This window comes from Somniosus microcephalus, chromosome 2 (assembly GCF_052327205.1).
Source record: "Somniosus microcephalus isolate GS21.2 chromosome 2, FLI_Smic_1.0, whole genome shotgun sequence".
Lineage (NCBI taxonomy): Eukaryota > Metazoa > Chordata > Chondrichthyes > Squaliformes > Somniosidae > Somniosus > Somniosus microcephalus.
The window spans coordinates 16593887-16615272 of NC_140988.1; positions in this window are offsets into that span (position 1 = coordinate 16593887).

The following is a 21386-nucleotide window of genomic DNA, read 5'->3' on the forward strand; positions in this document are numbered from 1 at the left end:
CATTAAAAAAATTCTGACCCTTACTTTTGCTTGCTCCATCCCCAGACCGGCCGGCACAGGGACAGAGGAGCCTGCCTCCTGCATATGTAAATGATTCTGGGGCCAGAAACATAGCCAGGGTCAGCGGGAGATGCCGGGACACAGAAGTCCCATCCCACCAGAGATTCTCCCCCATCGGAAAGCTGGAGGCCATAGAATCATAGAACGTTCCTGCACAGAAAGAGGCAATCAAGTGTTTTCTCCTGGATCCACCTGACCTAATCCTGCTTCCCTGCTCGCTCCCTGGACTCCTTGATATTCCTCTCTTTTTTAAGAATCTTTAATGGTTTGTGGTGGAGAACTGCACATTCTAACCAGCTCCTGTGTGCAAAAACATCCAACCTCGCCTTTAGTTCTTTTTGTGAATTTCTTCAGTTTGCACCCTCTTGTTACCAATCTTTTGACTATATTTCTGTTTGTGCTTTAAAGAAAAAGAAAGAAAAAGACCTCAATACGTCCCAAAGCGCTTTACAGCCAATGAAGTACTTTTTGAAGTGGAGTCACTGTTGTAATGTGGGAAACGCGGCAGCTAATTTGCCCACAGCAAGCTCCCACAAACAGCAATGTGATAATGACCAGATCATCTGTTTTTAGTGGTGTTGATTGAGGGATAAATATTGGTCAGGACATCGGGGATGATTCCCCTGCTCTTCTTCGATATAGTGCCGTGGAATCTTTTACATCCGCCTGAGAGAGCAGACGGGGCCTCGGTTTAACGTCTCATCCGAAAGATGGCACCTCCGACAGTGCAGCACTCCCTCAGCACTGCACTGGGAGTGTCAGCCTAGATTTTTGTGCTCATGTCTGGAGTGGGACTTGAACCCACAACCTTCTGACTCAGAGACGAGAGTGCTACCCATTCTGTAACAGGCAAGGGTCACTGGGACTTACATAGGATTACACAGGATATACAGCACAGAAACAGGCCATTCGGCCCAACCAGTCCATGCCAGTGTTTATGCTCCACACGAGCCTCCTCCCGTCTTTCCTCATCTAACTCTATCAGCGTAACCCTCTATTCCTGTCTCCCTCATTCGCTTATCTAGCCTCCCCTTAAATGCATCTATACTATTCGCTTCAACCACTCCCTGTGGTACCGAGTTCCACATTCTCACCACTCTCTGGGTAAAGAAGTTTCTTCTGAATTCACTATTGGATTTCTTGGTGACTATCTTATATTGATGGCCTCTAGTTTTGCTCTTCCCCACAAGTGGAAACATTTTCTCTGTATCCACTCTATCAAAATCTTTTATAATTTTAAAGACCTCAATTAGGTCACCCCTCAGCCTTCTCTTTTCAAGGGAAAAGAGACCCAGCCTGTTCATCCTTCCCTGATAGGTATAACCTCGCATTTCTGCTATCATCCTTGCAAATCTTTTTGCACCCTCTCCAGTGTCTCTATATCCTTTTTATAATATGGCGACCGGAATTGCACACAATACTCCAAGTGTGGTCTAACCAAGGCGCGATACAACTTTTCTACTTTTCAAATCTATCCTTCTAGAAATAAACCCTAGTGCTTGGTTTGCTTTTTTTATGGCCTTGCTAACCTGCATCGCAACTTTTAGTGATTTGTGTATTTGTACTCCGAGATCTCTTTGCTCTTCTACCACATTTAGATTCTTATTTTCCAAGTAATATGTGGCCTCCTTATATTTTTTCTTTTTCGGTGAATTGATGGCTTGTTAGGAAAATTGTCCTGCACTAAACGGCGAGAAAGCAATCCGTATTATGTTAGCCTGATTAATATCTTCCCTCTTAATGGGTTCCGAGCTGCAATGCACTCTCGCTGTCACACAATACTCCCTTTCAACAGATGGTTACTAACGGCCACAATCACAGTAATCTGATGGTCTGTACTGTAGCTGAGTGAGAAATTCAGGCTGAGGTTTTCTAGTGGTATATGCCAGAGCTTGTACGTTTCTACAACATAATGTCCCCTACTAAAGTTAGCAACTGGGAGCGCTATTTCTCACTTAGGTATTTCAGCTACGCAGACACTGGCTCACAGCCAATGTCTGACTGGGGCGAGATTTTGCTCAGTACTACTTATACCAACCACAACAAAAAGAATTAAAATAGATTAATCTCAGGCCAGACTGATGCTTGCAGGTCTCCATGCAGGTGGACAGCTTTTAAAATAGATGGAATAATTACAATAAAATACATGTAGTATTGGAGTGAGCCTTTGGCTTAGCGGTGGCAATCCTGCCTCCGCATCAGAAGGCGAAGAGTGCAAGCTCTGCTCCTGACAGCTCCAGCAGGTGGAGACTAGAATATGTAGGAACAGCAGTCGGCCATTCAATCCCTTGAGCCTGTTCCGCCATTCAATCCCTTGAGCCTGTTTCGCCATTCAATTAGATCACGGCTGATCTGTATCTTAAGTCCATCTTCCCGCCTTGGTTCCGTAACCCATAATACCCTTGCCTAATAAAAATCTTATCAATCTCAGTTTTGACATTTTCAATTGACCCCCCCCCCCACCCCCGGCCTCAACAGCTTTTTGAGGGAGAGAGTTCCAGATTTCCACCACCCTTTTTGTGAAAAAGTGCTTCCTGATTGCACTGCTGAATGGCCTGGATCTAATTGCCCCCCCCCTCCCCACCCCCTAGTTCTGGATTCCCCCAACAGAGGAAATAGCTTCTCTGTATCGACCCTATCAAATCCCTTTATCATTGCGAACACCTCGATCAGGTCACCCCTCAATCTTCTAAACTCAAGGGAATACAAGTCAAGATTATGCAACCTGTCCTCATAATTTAACCCTCTCAGCCCCGGTATCATTCTGGTGAATCTGTGCTGCACCCCCTCCAACATACCCTTCCGGAGGTGCGGTGCCCAGAACTGAACGCAGTATCTAAATGGGGTCTAACCAGAGTTTTATACAACTGCAACATAACTTCCGCCCCTTTGTATTCCAGCCCCCTTGGGGTAAAGGCCAACATTCCATTAGCCTTTTAAATTATTTTTTGTACCTGTCCATGTTTAGTGTTTTCTGTACTTGGACCTCTTAATCTTTCTGCTCCTCCAAGATCTCTAAATACTGAAGTTAACATCCAGCGGCGTATCAACTCCCTGGTGTCCTGGCCAATATTTATCACTCAACCAACGCACTGAAACAGATTAACTGGTCATTATCACATTGCTGTTTGTGGGAGCTTGCTGTGCGCAAATTGGCTGCTGCGTTTCCCATATTACAACAATGACTACACTTCAAAAGTACTTAATTGGTCTTGAAGCGCGTTGGAATGACCTGTGGTCACGAAAGCCGCTATATCAATCCAAGACTTTCTTTCTTCACACAGCAGGTACCTTAGCTGCGTCACATTAGGGCTGAATGGTGCGCTGTTCTTCTTATGATTAATTAAGATAAGTAACTGTAAGTGAGTTGTAAGCGGCTTAAGCAGGACACAACATTTAATGAATAAGCATTCTGACAGGAATAATCGTATTCAGTCAATACGAATAAAGGACTCTTTATGGACTATCTGACAAGGAATTTCAAAAAGTTAACGTCACATGTTCCTAAATGTTATAACAAGAAATGAAATATACATGTGCAATTTCTAACGCTGTAACCAGGAATGAGTGTAAGATGGCGGGACTTGTCAGAAGCACTGCCAACTGTGAATGGTTTAAAGGGCTCCCTTATGCTTATTCGAATGTTTATCCTGTAAAACTGCTGCCTACATGAGCAGATAGGGAGTACGGTAGTATAGTGGTTAAGGGGCTTGACAGGATTAATGCTGGGAAAATGTTTCCCCTGGCTGGGGATTCTAGAACACGGGGTCACAGTCACAGAATAAGGGGTCGGCCATTTAGGACTGAGATGAGGAGAAATTTCTTCACTCGGAGGATTGTGAATCTTTGGAATTCTCTACCCCAGAGGGCTGTGGATGCTCGGTCGTTGAGTATATTCAAGACAGAGATCGATAGATTTTTGGGAACGAATGGAATTAAAGGATATGGGGATAGTGCGGGAAGGAGGTGTTGAGGTAGAAGATCGGCCATGATCTTGTTGAATAGTGGAGTAGGCTTGAAGGGCTAAATGGCCTACTCCTGCTCCTATTTCTTATGTTCTTATGTTACTGGACTAGTAATCCACGCGATGTGAGTTCAAAAACCACCATGGCAGTTTGTGAATTTGAATTCAGTTAATTAAATAAATCTGGGATATAAGAGCTAGTATCGGTAATGGGCCACAAATCTATCGGAGTGTTGTAATAACCCAACTGGTTCACTTATGTCCTTTAGGGAAGGAAACCTGCCTTCCTTACCTGGTCTGGCCTATATGTGACTCCAAATCCACACCAGACTCTTAACTGCCCTCTGAAGTGGCCAAGCAAACCACTCAGTTGTATCAAACCTCTCACCATACATACTCCAGCAGTTCAAGGGCAATAAATGCTGGCCTTGCCAACGATGCCTGTAAATGAATTTTAAAAAAATGTTTGTAGATAAAGTTTCACTTATAAGTGTGATTGAAGTCCACAGCTCGGAACAATGATTTTCATGATGTCAACATAGGGGTATCAATACATCAAGCTGCTGGTGTACACTCCATTGACATTATGGGGGTGATTTTGCCAATGGGGAGCTTTTGTAGGCGGGGCTCCCACTTGTCGGGTTTTAGTCCCGCCTCTATCGACTTCTGGCCAACCCACGCTATTTTACCTTGATTGACCTTGTTAAGCCCGCCTAGTGGGCTTAGCAGACCAATTAAGGGAAAGCCGGTTGCAGAGAATGTCAATGTATGACGTTTCATCTGTCAAAAATTTTTGACAGATGTATTGTCATCATTTGACAGCTCTGTGAAGTTGTCAAACACTGACATTCTCTGTAGTTTGATGAGTTCTTGAATTCAAGACCTCATCAAACCTCTTTCTTTTGCAGAAATTAGATGGTTGTTGTATTGGAGAATGCAACGGCCATCTGTCATCTCTGCCGCAGAGGTGCGAGACTCTCCGCATACCCACCGACTGAAGCCTGCAGGAAGAAACAAAGGTTAGTACACTTTTTCTAACACTTTCCACTTACCTCAGATACTCACCTCTCCACTCTTGCACCCATCATTTACCTTCACAGTACATTTTTGCACCCCTTCGACCCCCGCAGACCCACTACTCGCCTCGCTGACCCTGGGGTTCGGAGCCTTCGGGAAGCCCGCACTTCAGGGCTCAAAATGGGGATAATCCTCTTATCTGCCTGTTAACTACCTGTTAACAGGCAGTTAAGTGGATGTAATCCCTTCCCGCCTCCAAGGAGACGGGACCCGACACGGGACGGCTACCCGCCTCCTGGCAAGATGGCATGGAGGCAGGTTGGGCACCCGCCCCCAAATTCTGCCATTTTCCCAGCAGTCCTGCCTCCATACCCGCCTCCCCAGGGCTGGCAAGATCGCGTTGTATTTACCTTATATTGTGTAGGTCAAAGCAGCAATTCTAATGACCTCTCTTAAGTTTTTGGACTGATACCAAACTTTGGTTACTAGCAAAAATTGCGTGAGAAAGGACTTGCCTTTATATAGCACCTTTCACATCCTTAAAGTGCTTCACAGCCAATGAAATACTTTTTCAACTGCACTGTTGTTGTTTAGGCATCATTAGTGCAAATTACTGATCCATCGTTAGTGCAAAAAAATACTTTCTACTACCAAATACTGTCAGCACATGGCATGGGGTGGGGGGGGGGGCCTCTGATCCCTTGGGAATTGTTTGAGCCATCACCTGACAGTTATTGTGAGGTGGAAGATCTACAAGGTGGTGGAATGCCTCCAGTCACATTTGAGTTATGCAGTCAAAGGTGTAGATATTCAGTCAAAAGCAAACCCTTTAGGCAACTGTAGTTTAATGAGCCTTATCAAGTCACGACATGTATCGAGGTATTCTGAATTGAATAACACGTCATTTATATTCCTGCTAAAAAGCTCCAATATCAACCAAGGTCAATACCTCGATCTTTTACCATAAAGCTGCTGATTCAATGGACAGAATCTCACTTATTGGCCATACTTGCCTCTGTGCTAATTTCAGCGAAAAAATAGACTTGGAAAAAAAAGTGGTATCATATTGGCAGAACGCGTTTACAAATTATCCATCCTACTCCCCCAAAACAGAAGTAAGGATGACTGTCGATCATGGATGTGGCCTTGCACTGAGTGTGTCCCCCCCAACTAAGGAGGTAACAGTGCTGGCTGGGTGCATGATCAATCGGCAGAGGCAGAGATGGCCCACTAGCAATATCTGCAACCAATGCTGATGTACCAATTATCCAAATGGGAAATGACTGAAAATCAGCAGCTTTAAGGCTCTGTCCATATTGTTCTTTTCGCAACTCACCGTCACCTCTTCCTCAGCAACTTGGGTTGGAGATAAAAGGCCTGGAACCATTTACGAGGTGGTCAGACTGCGATGGGGGAGCGGAGAGAAGAGGGCGAGTTAAATGGGCAGAGTCCGCTCTCTCACCTTTGTCACTAGTAACAGAAAAGTTTGTAAGGTGCTGACTTTAAAAAGGAGCCAGAATGTGTCCTGTTACAGATGCAGTTTGACAGCGAACGGAGGAAGAACCGAATTTAAACCTGATTGAAAAAACAGAGCCTAGAATTTGTGACGGGAAATTGGGAATAACCAGGATTGCAAAGAGATTGGTTTATTGGTCATAACCAACCTGGAGGTGGCAGACATCGCTTAATGACAGACACATCACTAAGGTAATTGCACTTTAATGAGGTGCGAACATCTTCTCTCTTAGGCAGTCCCTCGGAACCGAGGATGACTTGCTTCCACATTAAAAATGAGTTCGCAGGTGAATGATGAGTCCAATGCGGGACCTACAGTCTCTGTCACAGGTGGGGCAGACGGTGGTTGAAGGGGCGGGTGGGTGGAATGCTTGGGTTGACGTGCGCTCCTTGCGCTGCCTGTGCTTGGCTTCCGCTTGCTCCCAGCGAAGAGACTCTAGGTGTTCGGCGTCTTCCCGGATGCTTCTCCTCCGCTTTGTGCAGTCTTGGGTCAGGGATTCCCAGGTGTCGATGGGGATGTTACACTTTTTCAAGGAGGCTTTGAGGGTGTCCTTGAAGCATTTCCTCTGCCCACCTGGGGTTCTCTTGCCATGCCGGACCTCCGAGTAGAGCGCTTGTTTTGGGAGTCTCGTATCGGGCATGCGGACAATGTGGCCCGTCCATTGGAGCTGATTAAGCGTGGTCAAAGCTTCGATGCTGGGTGATATACCTTAAATAGCTACAGAGACTGGTAGTTATAACTCAAACAGTTGGCTTTTAATAGCTTAGAACTGGACAGAACAGAACACACATGTTAGCCTTCTGACCAGCTTCTCAGAAGTGAACTAGGAGGTGGAGCCAGGGGCGAAGTAACAGATCAGGACAATCAATGGCACAGCAGAGTGGTATACAGTACATCAGCATTCCTGGCCAACCAAGAAAACAGCAGGGTTACAATAGATTACAATAGGAAACTATACACAGGTAGAATAAGGTATATACTTATAAGACTTATTTCACCACACTGGGGATGTTGGCCTGAGCAAGAACACTAACATTGGTGCGCCTATCCTGCCAATGGATTTGCAGGATCTTGTGGAGGCAGCGTTGGTGGTACCTCTCCAGTGCTTTGAGGTGCCTGCTGTACATGGTCCATGTCTCTGAGGCATACAGCAGGGCGGGTATCACTGCTGCTCTGTAGACCATGAGCTTAGTGCCGGGTTTGAGGTCCTGGTCTTCAAACACTCTCTTCCTCAGGCGACCGAAGGCTGCACTGGCACACTGAAGGCGGTGTTGGACTTTGTCGTCGATGTCTGCCCTTGTTGACAGTAGGCTCCCGAGGTATGGAAAGTGGTCCACGTTGTCCAAGGCCTTGTCGTGGATTTTGATAATCAGGGGGCAGTACTGTGTGGTGGGGCAGGTTGGTAGAGGACCTTTGTCTTATGCATGTTTAATGTAAGGCCCATGCTCTCGTATGCTTCGGTGAAGGTGTTGACGATGGTTTGGAATTCAATCTCCGAGACATCGCTTAATGACAGACACATCACTAAGGTAATTGCACTTTAATGAGTTGTGAACAACTGCTTGAACAACAACAACTTGCATTTATATAGCACCTATAACGTAGTAATATGTCCCAAGGCGCTCCACAGGAGTGTTACCAGACAAAAGATACTGAGTCACATAAAGTGATTTTAGGATAGGTGAACAATAGCTTGGTCAAAGAGGCAGGTTTTAAGGAGCATCTCAAAGGAGGAGAGGTAGGGAAGCGGAAAGGTTTAGGGAGGGAATTCCACAACTTTGGGCCCAGGCAGCTGAAGGCACGGCCGCCAATGGTGGAGCGATGGAAATCAGGGATGCACAAGAGGCCAGCATTGGAGGAGCGCAGAGATCTCGGAGGTTTGTAGGGCTGGAGGTGGTTACAGAGATAGGGAGGAGAGAGGCCATGGAGGGATTTGAAAACAGTGATAATAATTTTAAAATCAAGACATTGCCGGACTGGGATCCAATGTAGGTTAGCGAGTACGGGGGTGATGGGTAAACAGGGCTTGGTGTGAGTTAGGAATCGGGCAGTAGAGTTTTGGATGAACTTAAGTTTATGGAGTGAACTGCCCGAAATAGTCAACGTGCTTGATACGGTTTAAGTGGCTCCTTTGTAACTGACGCCTATGCTAATGGCAAATGGTTAGCACCATTTCCCGATACAGGCAGCTGTCCTGTATGAGGGCGGATGGTGTAAGTATTGGGGACTGTAACTGAATCAATGCTAAGGGCCTCCTTTTGCTATGGGCTGAGTTGGATCTACAAACCTCCGACGCAAGAATATGTGAATGGCACAGAACTGCCACTGGTATGAGTGCCAACTGGCTGTTCCTGTACCACAATTGGAGTACCCTGTACTGTGTACAATTCTGGTCGCCATACTATAAAAAGGATATAGAGGCACTGGAGAGGGTGCAGAGAAGATTTACAAGGATGATACCAGAAATGCGAGGGTTTACATATCAGGAAAGGATGAACAGGCTGGGTCTCTTTTCTCTTGAAAAAAGAAGGCTGAGGGGTGACCTAATAGAGGTCTTTAAAATTATGAAAGGTTTTGATAGAGTGGATACAGAGAGAGTGTTTCCACTTGTGGGGAAGATCAAAACTAGAGGCCATCAATATAAGATAGTTACCAAGAAATCCAATAGGGAATTCAGAAGAAACTTCTTTACCCAGAGAATGATGAGAATGTGGAACTCGCTACCACAGGGAGTGGTTGAAGTGAATAGTAAAGTGCATTTAAGGGGAGGCTGGACAAGCATATGAGGGAGAAGGGAATAGAGGGTTATGCTGATCGAGTTAGATGAGGAAAGACGGGAGGAGGCTCGTGTGGAGCATAAACGCCGGAATGGACTGGTTGGGCCGAATGGCCTGTTTCTGTGCTGTATATTCTACATAATCCTGTGTAATCCATAGTTGCTAGGGACATCTCCGTACTAGGCCAACTGCTCTGTGGGAGATCAGAACAGTGCTATCTATGAGGTTTCACAACTTCACTGTTGTGACTGACTGACACCACTCTCCAAACAAGATCCCCACGCAACATCTGAAGGGTCATTCGACATCAGGAAATGCTGCAACACTCAACAGGAAACTTGTTCCTGTCTCCACAGATGCGGACAGGCCTGCTGAGCGTTTCCAGCATTTTCCAGGCGGTTAAGAAGGCAAATGGTATGTTGGCCTTCGTAGCGAGAGGATTTGAGTACAGGAACAAGGATGTCTTGCTGCAGTTGTACAGGGTCTTGGTGAGACCATATCTTGAGTATTGTGTGCAGTTTTGGTTGCCTTATCTGAGGAAGGATGTTCTTGCCATGGAAGGAGTGCAGCAAAGATTCACCAGGCTGATACCTGGGATGGCAGGAATGACGTATGAGGAGAGATTGGGTCAATTGGGCTTGTACTCGCTGGAGTTTAGAAGAATGAGAGGGGATCTCATTGAAACTTATAAAATTCTAACAGGACTAGACAGACTAGATGCAGGAAGGGTGTTCCCGATGGTCGGGGAGTCCAGAACCAGGGGTCACAGTCTAAGGATAAGGGGTAAGCCATTTAGGACAGAGATGAGGAGGAATTTCTTCACCCAGAGAGTGGTGAACCTGTGGAATTCTCTACCACAGAAGGCAGTAGAGGTCAATTCATTAAATATATTCAAGAAGGAGTTGGATATATTTCTTAAGGCTAAAGGGATCAATGGATATGGGGAGAAAGCAGGGACAGGGTACTGAATTTGGATGATCAGCCATGATCGCATTGAATGGCAGAGCAAGCTCGAGGGGCCGAATGGCCTACTCCTGCTCCTATCTTCTATGTTTCTATGTTTCTGTTTTTTTTTCAGATTTCCAGCATCTTTTACCTTCTGGGACAATCAACATGCTGGACATTTGTGTAATGAAATTGGAGGACCATTGTCCCTTTAAATCCATAAAATGTTTCATGCCCATTCTTAGTGCGGTAACAAGCGGTGCACATGTTTGTTATTTTATTCGCTCATGGGATCTGGGCGTCGTTGGCAAGGCCGGCATTTATTGCCCATCCCTAATTGCCCCTTGAGAAGGTGGTGGTGAGCTGCCTTCTTGAACCGCTGCAGTCCGTGTGGTGAAGGTTCAGGAGTTAGGTGCAAACATTCCACGCACATGAGCTAGGTTGAATCATCTTGTGACCACGACCTCATTTTCAATGTGAGTCTTTACATTGCAGCCAAGTAACAGTGACAGCTATTTTATTTTGTGTCTCCACTCCAGGCACATTTGAGGACTGGGTAAATTCTTGACTCCTGTCCACATGCCATCTGCCTTGTTGCTGGGCTGTGTTGCTCTTTCAATCACAAGCAATCCTCAGAAGAATCAAAACATAAACAGCCACACTGCCAAACTTCTTGAACCCATTCCATAGGCTGGTTTCCCTGACGCACTCTGTTGAATAATTGTTATTTTTTTTTAGATCACTGCCAATATGGCCACGAGGGATTATTTTATAACAGACTTAATTGTTATTAGCGTGTAAGAAAGTAATATTTCTTCTTATATTAAGTGTATTGTACTGTATTTATGTGTTCTTTTGTTCCATTGGCCATCTCCCTGTACTACATTATTTTATTAACTGATTTTTACAATTCATTGGAAGAATATGTTGAACCCCCCACTCTGAGTTAAAATTCCGTTTATGACCTCGGTGATACATTTTTGAAGGACATTTCCTCGTAGCCCAAGAAAAATCAGTTGAATCCCCTTTGTGATGTTATTCCTTTGTATGGCCATGTGGCTACCAGGGACCACAAACCTTTTTTAAAATGATACATTCTCAGGATGTGTGCGTCGCTGGCAAGGCCGGCCCTTATTGCCCACCCCTGGTTGCCCTGAGAAGGTGGTGGTGAGCCTTCTTCTGGAACCGCTGCATTCCGCGTGGTGAAGGTGCTGCCATGTTGGTGTCAGGTAGGGAATTCCAGAAATTTGACCCAGTGGCAATGAAGAAACAGGTGATATTCATCCAAATCATGTGACTTGGAGGGGAACTTGGAGGTGATGGTGTTCCCATGACGCTCCTGTTTCTTGCCCTTAGAATCATAGAGTGCATGAGGAGGCCATTTGACCCATCATGCCTGTGCTGGCTCTTTGAAAGAGCTCTCCAATTAATCCCACTCCCCTATTCTTTCCTCACAGCCCTGCAATTGTTTCCTTTTCAAGTATATATCCAATTCCCTTTTTAAAGTTACTATTGAATCCACCTCCTTTTCAGGCAGTGCATTCCAGATCATAACAACTCGCTGCGTAAAAATATTTCTCCTCATCTCCTCTCTGTTTTTTTTTGCCAATTGTTTTAACTCTGTGTCCTCTGGTTACCGACCTTCCTGTCACAGGAAATAGTTTCTCCTTCTTTACGCGAGCAAAACCTCTCATAATTTTGAACACCTCTATTAAATCTCCCCTTGCCCTTCTCTGCTGTAAGGAGAACAATCCCAGTTTCTCTGGTCTTTCCACATAACTGAAATCTCTCATCCTTAGTATCGTTCTGGTAAATCTCCTCTGCAACCCTGTCCAAGGCCAAAAATCTTTTTTTTTTAATTCTTTGTTCTCAGGATGCGGGCGTCACTGGCAAGGCCAGCATTTATTGCCCATCCCTAATTGCCCTGGTGAGGTGGTGAGCCGCCTTCTTGAACTGCTGCAGTGTTTGTAGCGGTTTGTTACAACTGAGTGGCTTGCTAGGCCATTTCAGAAGGAGCAGTTCAGAGCCAACCACATTGCTGTGGGTCTGGAGTCACATATAGGCCAGACCGGGTAAGGACGGCAGATTTCCTTCCCTAAAGGACATTAGTCTGCATTTATTGCCCATCCCTAGCTGCCCTGAGAAGGCGGTTGTCAGCCTTCTCCTTGAACTGCTGTGGGGTTTTTTTTGATGGTACTCCCATGAGGTAGGAAGGTCCAGGAATTTCACCCAGTGTCAATGAAGATATAAAAACAGAAAATGCTGGCAATACTCAGCAGGTCAGGCAGCATCTGTGGAGAGAGAAACAGAGTTAACGTTTCAGGTCGATGACCTTTCGTCAGAACTGGAAAAAGCTGGAGATGGAACAGGTTTTTAAGCAAGTGTAGGGGCTGGGAAAGGGGGGAGGGTGGAAAGAACAAAAGGGAAGGTCTGTGATAGGGTGGAGGGCAGGAGAGATTGAGCCATTAAGTGAGATTAAGAGATGGTGCAAGGCAAAAGGAGATGGTAATGGGACAAGTTAAGAAACAAAAGATGGCTCTAGATGAAGTGTAAATGGCACTGGCAGAATGATAGACAGCTGCCATGTGGGAGAGAAAAAAAAATAAATGGAAAAAACAGGATAGGGGCAGAGGTTATGGTCTGAAATTGTTGAAATCTATGTTGAGTCCAGAAGGCTCAATGGGACAATGAAGATATGGCTGATATACATCCAAGTCAGGATGTTACGTGACTTGGAGGTGATGGTGTTCCCATGATATTCCTGCTCTTTGTCCTTCTCGATGGTTGAGGTCACGGGTTGGGAGGTGCTGCCTAAGTAAGCGTGGGGAGTTGCTACACCTAGCCTCACACTGCGCACAAATAAACTTGTAGCACACTTATGGAGGGACTCGAGCACAAAATCTGGGCTGACACTCTGATGTAAAAGATCCCATGGCACTATTTCGAAGAAGAGCAGGGGGGAGTTCTCCTCGGTGTCCTGGCCAATATTTATCCCTCAACCAACATCAACTAAAACAGCTTATCTGGTCATTATCACATTGCTGTCTGCGGGGCCTTTGCTGTGCGCAAATTGGCTGTTGTGTTTGTTACATTAACAACAGTGACTACGTTTCAAAAAGTACTTAAATGGCTGTAAAGCACTTTGGAACGTCCTGAGGTCGTGAAAGGCGCTATATAAATGCAAGTCCTTTTTTCATTTTTTTCAATAACATACATGGATTGTGAATAACACTGCAAAAAGAAGCATTGCTTCTTGTTGATGATGCTGTGTCACCTTATTTGCTTTCATTGCAACACGGCTCAACGGAGGTTTGTTTGGCCTGGAACAAAGGGACTGGAGGGTACTGAACTTGTAATATACTCATAACTCATTAACAAATAATATTGTAGGGACCTCAATAAATAACTGGAGCCTAAAATAAGTTGATCGATTCCTGCTCACAAACTACCTGGTAATTGAGTGCTTTAACATTGGCACCACGTGGCTCGCGACTCTTAAGTACTTATAAACATGAATAGCTGCTGTGGCAGGTAAATGCATCACCAGGGCAACAGTTGAACAGGTTACAGTGCAAAGGAAATATACTGAGCTGGTCACAGATTATGCAAGTGCCCTCAATGACATTTGGAACATTATACTCCCTTTAACTTCTGATAACTTTATTTAACAAAAATAGGTTGTGACCAGAAGTGAGCCAGAATCCATCAAATTGCACTGAATAAACATTTCCTCTTACATGTATGGGACACGCAGGAATGAAGTGTTGTGCTTTCAAGTTAACAGGGCTTCAAAAGTATCAGCGAGGTCCTTGAGAGGGGAACAGTCTTCATGGAAGTATGTTTGGCCAACCTTTTCTCGTTTGCATATAAACATGCGGTTAAATCTGCAACCCCAGCATGAAGCTTCGCTCGCTGGGTCCTCTCTTTCCTCTCCAAAGTCCTTGGTTGTGTTGTCACCTCGCACACCTTTTCTTGCAACTCCTTGTGTGAAACTCCATGTTTGATCAGTTTTCTGACCCTGCCCCAGCACCGAAATGGCTACAACCAAAGTCACAAATGGTACCTTCTGTGACTATGACCGTGGCGCATTATACCTCTTCATCCCCCTCATCATTTCTGCAGCCTTTGACATGGTGGACCACACCATCCTTCTTTGGACTCTAAGGGCATCGAGAGATATGGGGATCGGGTGGGAAAGTGGAGTTGAGGTCGAAGATCAGCCATGATCTTATTGAATGGCGGAGCTTGGTTCGAAGGGTTGTAGAGTGGAACTGCCCTAGCTTGGTTCTGCTCTTACCTATCCAATCGAAGCCAGAACAACTCTAGAAATGGCTCTTCTTCCTGTCCCCACACCTCATTACATCTGGAGTCCCCCAGGGTCTGACCTTAGCCCCCTCCTCTTGCACATCTACAGGCCGCCCCTTGGCTATATTATTCGCAGACATGGTGTCAGCTTCCATATGTATGCTGACGACACCCAGCTCCACCTCTCCATCGCCTCTCGCGACCCCTTTACTGTTTCTGTTTTGTCAGAGTGCTTGTGTGACATACAGTCTTGGATGAGCTGCCAATTTTCTCCAGCTCAACCGCAGGAAGACCAAAACCATCGTCTTCAGCCCCCTGCCGCAAACTCCTTGCCACCTATCTGATCACTCTCTCAGTCTGAACCAGACTATTCACAACCTTAGCATCCTATTTGAGCCCAAGCTGAGCTTCAAACCCCACACCCCCTCCATCACAAAGACTGCTTACTTCCATCTCTGTAACATCACCAGCCTCCGGCACCCCCCTCCTTCCCCTCGGCCCATCTGCTGCTGAAACCCTCGTCCATGCCTTTGTCACCTCCAGACTTGACTATTCCAATGTTCTCCTGGGCGGCCTTCCACCCTCCACCCTCTGTAAACTTCAGCTCATCCAAAACTCTGCTGCCCGCATCCTAACCTCCACCATATCCTGCTCACCCATCACCCTTGTTCTTGGTGACCTAGATTGGCTCCCAGTCCCCCAACATCTCAAACTTAAAATCTTCATCCTCATATTTAGATCCCTTCATGGCCTCACCCTTCTGTAGCTCTCTAAATCCGCCAGCCAGACCAGCCCCTGAGCTCGCCGTCCCTCAAACTCTGTCTTCTTGTGCATCTGCCTCTCCCTTCACCCCACCATTGGCGGCTATGCTTGCAGAACTCATGCTCTGGAATTCCCTCCCCTAGGCCTTTGCACTGCCCTCTCCTCCTTTAAGGCCCTCCTAAAACCTGCATCTTTGACTAAGCAGAAGTCACCCCTTCCAATAGCTCCTTCTTTGCCTCGGCGTCCATTTTGCTTTTGGTTGCGCCTTTCTGAAGCGTCTTGGGATGGTTTTCTACACTGTATAAATGCAAGTTGATGTTTACTTGTGTCAATGTGAGCGTATCCTTCTGAATGTGACAGTGTATCCGTGTGACAGTGTAACCTTGGGCATGTGGCAGTGTAACCTTGGGCATGTGACAGTGTAACCTTGGGCATGTGACAGTGTAACCTTGGGCATGTGGCAGCGTAACATTTGCATCAGTGCATGCGACAGTGTCATCATGAATATGATACAGACGTTGCTAGGCAAACACAAAATGATCACCCAAGCAAGTTTACATCGCGTAGTACAGGAAAGCTGGTATGAGTTTGTCATGAAAAATCTATCCCAAGAATTCAGATACCATGCCTGCTGTGTTAAAATAGTATTCTACTGATGACATTGCATTCAGATTAACTTGCACTCAAGCCAAAGGCATTTATCATCTACATATTTAGATAGCATGTGATTTGCTTTCCACACTGTGATTGCTAAACATTGTCATTCGGTTGTTTCTTCTTCTTAGGCAGTCCCTCGGAACCGAAGATGACTTGCTTCCACACTAAAAATGAGTTCGCAGGTGACTGATGAGTCCAATGCGGGACCTACAGTCTCTGACACAGGTGGGCCAGACGGTGGTTGTAGGGGGCGGGTGGGTGGGGTGCTTGGGTAGGCGTGCGCTCCTTCTGCTGTTTGCGCTTGGCTTCCGCTTGCTCCCGGCGAAGAGACTTGAGGTATTCGGCGCCTTCCCGGATGCTTCTCCTCCACTTTGTGCGGTCTTGGGCCAGGAATTCCCAGGTGTTGGTGGGGATGTTGCACTTTTTCAAGGAGCCTTTGAGGGTGTCCTTGAAGTGTTTCCTCTGCCCACCTGGGGCTCTCTTGCTGTGCGGGAACTCCGAGTAGAGCGCTTGTTTTGGGAGTCTCGTATCGGGCATGCGGACGATGTGGCCCGTCCATCGGAGCTGATCGAGCGTGGTCAAAGCTTCGATGCTGGGGATGTTGGCCTGAGCGAGAACACGGACGTTGGTGCGCCTAAACTGCCAATGGATTTGCAGGATCTTGCAGAGGCAGCATTGGTGGTACCTCTCCAGTGCTTTGAGGTGCCTGCTGTACATGGTCCATGTCTCTGAAGCATACAGCAGGGCGGGTATCAATACTGCTCTGGAGACCATGAGCTTGGTGCTGGGTTTTGAGGTCCTGGTCTTCAAACACTTAGCGTGGTAGTCAGATGCAATGCGATAAAGCAGCATCTTCATGTCTAGTGTAATGTGGCCCAGAGTTGCGGTTGTGTCTAGTATGGCCCACATTCTGAGCCCGTTACTGGGGCTGTCATTGAGAACTATGGCAAGCAATCGCAGTTTAAGCAGTGTTTCATAGTTTACCTGGGTGTCAGCTGTGGCACAGTGGTAGCACTCTTGCCTGAGGTAGAAGGTTCATGGGTTACAAGCCCCACTCTCCAGAGACTTTAGCATATAATCCAGGCCAACAATCCCAGTGCAGTACTGAGAGTACCGAGGTTGAGACTTCCTGTTTGAGGAGGCGAGAGTGAGGTTGATGGTGCCGTGAAACTGTAGGACTATTTCACAATTCATTATACGTTCTGCAACATCACTTGCTGGCAGAAAAAGGTACTACAATAACAAACAATCATTTTCAGCATAAAGACTTAAAACAGCTTTTACAGACGAACATACAAAACTGACGGGCAGGAAAAGACCAGCTGGTCCATCAAGCCTGCCCCACACTCATGATGGCTGGACACTTCCTTTCCCCTCCCAAACCCTCACGGCCTAATCTCCTGGGATAGGCAAAAAAAAAAACCCAGGAAAACCCAGGGCCAATAAGGGAAAAAAACCCTGAAAGATTCCTCACCGATCCCCGCGGGTGATCGAAGCCAGCCCAGGCGATCACATGGACCATGATATTTGTAAAGCCGCTGCGCCTTATATATGGTGCGATCTCTGCCCCAGACAAGAAGCGGTCCAGCTCCCTCTTGAAGTCACGCAGAGAGTCAGCACCCATCGCTTCAGCCGGCAACACATTCCAGAGACTCACTACTCCGACATCTCGACTTCCCGCTCACCACCTAAGGTATTACCTGCAGCAGGGACGAGTCAGACTTGGTGGATACCAACTGAGCTGCTAATAATGAAAGAAATTCAGGACCGAGTACCCTGCGCTATCAAAAAAATGTAAGAAACACTCTGTCTGCAGGGGTCACGGTGATTTCATTGGATCAGTTTTCATCCCTTGACCCAAGCAAGAAACATGCCCTTTCCGAACACAGATATACTAAAGGAAAATCAATGACTTTGATCTTAATGAGTAGAAAATACTAGATTGGCTAAATGGGCTCCAAACAAATAAGTTTCCAGGGACAGATGGTATGTACCCCAGAGTGCTGAGAGAGACTAGGAAAGAGATTTGTGAGCCAGTGATAATCATTATGAGGGAGTCAATCGAAACTGGAGAGGTATCAGTAGATTGAAAACAGATTCATGTGGTGCCCATATTCAAATATGGCGGGGCTTTTTTTCGCACCTCCCAAACCCGCGACCTCTTCCACCTAGAAGGACAAGGGCAGCAGGCGCATGGGAACACCACCACCTCCAAGTTCCCCTCCAAGTCACACACCATCCTGTCTTAGAAGTATATCGCCGATTCTTCATCGTCGCTGGGTCAAAATCCTGGAACTCCCTCCCTAACAGCACTGTGGGAGTGCCTTCACCACACGGACTGCAGCGGTTCAAGAAGGCGGCTCACCACCACCTTCTCAAGGGCAACTAGGGATGGGCAATAAATGCTGGCCTTGCCAGCGACGTCCACATCCCATAAACAAATAAAAAAAAGGGACAAAACAGATACAGATACTTCCATTTCATATCAAATAACAGGATTGATTATCAGGAGTAACCTTAAAGATTATCGATACAATAATAACCTAGTAAACAGCAGTAAATATGGATTCAGAAAGAGAAGATACTGCCTGGCCAACCTCCTTGACTTCTTTGAAGAAGTGACAACCCAAGTGGACTGTGAAGAGACCTGTGATGAGTTGTACCTTGATTTTCAGAAGGCTTTCGACAGAGTTCCACATGAAAGGCTGTTGGGTAAACTCAAAGCTCTGAAGATTCAGGGTAAATCTTGGCAATGGATAAGGAACAAGCTGAAGGGTAGGAAGTGAGCTATTGAGTTAGTGAGTCAGAGGAGGTATTGATTGGGGTGCTTCAGGGCTGCGTTGGGACCACTACTGTTTCTAATTCACGAAAATGACCTGGATTCAGAAACTCCATGCAAAGTGGTCAAATTTGCAGATGATATCAAATTAGGAAGGGCAGTGGAATTGGAGGAGGCACCTCAGAGATTACGGAATGAGTGGGACAAAATATGTAAGTGGGAAGAATAATGGCAGGTGAAAGTTTAAGCAATTGTAAAGTGAGACACCTAAGAAGGAAAATAAGGCAACACCCATACTCCATGAATGGTGCTGAAGTATCTCGGGACGAAGCTAAAGAGACCTAGAGTCTTAGTAGGCGCAATGCCAAGCATGTCTAACAAATGCAGCAATCAACAAAGCCAACAGAATGTTGAACTACATGGGCAGAAGAGTAGAATGCAAGTCAGGGAAGGTCGTGAACAAATGGTACCGTGCCCTTGCTCAGACTGCACCTTGAATACTGCGTCCAGTTCTGGTCGCCAAGAAACAAGGGAGGCAACTCAATCTTTTGAGGCAATGCAGAGACAAGCCACGAGGTTGATTCCGAGAGTCAGGGGTCTGAGTTAAGAGGAAAGACTGGAGAGACTTAAGACTTTTCCGATTGGAAAGGAGGGGGGGCGGAGAGTTTATCTCATCGTGGGATATAAAATTGAAAGGGAATGCAAAAAGTAAACCCAGAATATTACTTTAAATTAAGTTGTAAGCAGGGGTCACAGGTTCAAACTAGTGAAAGATCATTTTTAGGACCGTTATCAGGAAATTCTTCTTCACATAGAGAATGATGAATGAGTGTGATAAACTTCCAGATAGTGTAGGCAAAATCCCTGGAGTTATTTGCGATCTTGTGAATTGTTGGAATGCCATTTTTGGCCTTTTCACATGGTAGACAGTACAAAACAACTTGTATTTATGTAGCGCCTTTAACGTAGTAAAACGTCCCAGGGGGCTGCACAGGAGTATTTTAAGACAAAAAAAAAATTAAGGACATCGATCAGCTTCTGTAAAAAGACAAGTTACGATGTTTTGAATGTGTAGTTATATCAGAGCAGTTCTGATAAAGGGTTACACACCTGAAACGCCACAGCCTGCCTTTTTACAGGTGCGGACTGGTCCCTTGTCTATTTCCAGCGGTTTTTGCATTTTAATTACAAAATTCAGCAGTGGTTCCTGCTCTCAATTGCTAGCCAACAACATCTGCTAGAAAGTAGGGACAGAACTGGACTCAGGTGTGTGATAGCTATAAACCGACCAAACCTCAAGGTCCTGGCTCACACTTGGGCAAGGTAATGGAAGGCTGTTACCATGGTGTAACTTCTGGAGATGGGAACCAATGGCAGAAATCAAGGAATTGTTCATGATTTAAAAATGATTTTCCCCCGTCCCCTCCTGAAGGCAGTGAAAGGAAAGACTTACATTTATATAGCACCTTGGATGCCTGTCCCAAAGTGCTTTACAGCCAATGAGGTACTTTTGAAGTGCAGTCACTGTTGCAATACAGGAAACTCGGCAGCCAATTTGCGCACGGCAAGCTCCCACAAACAGCAATGTGGTAATGACCAGGTAATCTGTTTTAGTGATGTTGAGGGATAGCCATTGGCTAAGACACTGGGGATAACTCCCCTACTCTTCAAATAGTGCCATTAGATCTTTTACTTTCACCTGAGAGAGCAGACTGGACCTCGGTTTAACGTCTCCTCTACCAGTGCAGCACTCCCTCAATATTGCACTGGGAGTGTCAGCCTAGATTTTTTTCCAAGTCTCTGAGAGTGGGACATGAACCCACAACCTTCCAGACGCCAGAGTGGAGCCACGGCTGACACTAGTGAATCCCTACTGGGGCAACGTTCCCACAGCATCAGTACTCTAGTGAAGAGACCTTCTTAATGCACGAGCCCTGACAATATCTGTAGACTATTTGATCGCAGGGAGCACATTAAAGCTGAACCTGACTCCATTTTCACCTTGACCTACCACACAGATGCACTTCCAAAGGTGCCACTGGATGGTGCTCAAGAGCAAAAATTATGAGCAATTGTCGCACCCCCCCTACTGCTAACCAGCCTCGATCAGCTAACTCAGGAGATAGCACGATCGTACCTTGACCTTCCTGGTCCCTGGAGCTCAGCTACTCATTGCCTTAACCAGTTGTGCCATTGAGGAAGGTGCTTGTAATATTTGTATGCATTCCCTTGATTTTAAAAAGGTTGCGGGGCGATCTAATTTAGGCGTTTAAAATGTTAAAGGGATTCGATAGGATAGGTACAGAGAAACTACTTCCTCTTGTGAGGGAATCTAGAACAAGAGGGCATATAATTTTAACATTAGAACGACGCCATTCAGGAGTGAAATCAGGAAGCACTTTTTCCACACAATAGTGGAAATCCTCTCCCCAAAAGGCTGTGGATGCTGGGACAATTGAAAGTTTCAAGACCGAGATAGATTTTTGTTAAGATATTGATATATATGGAGCAAAGGCAGGTCAATGAAGATGAGGTACAGATCAGCCATGATCTAACTGAATGTTGGAACAGGCTCGAGGGGTTGAATGGCCTACTCCCGTTGCT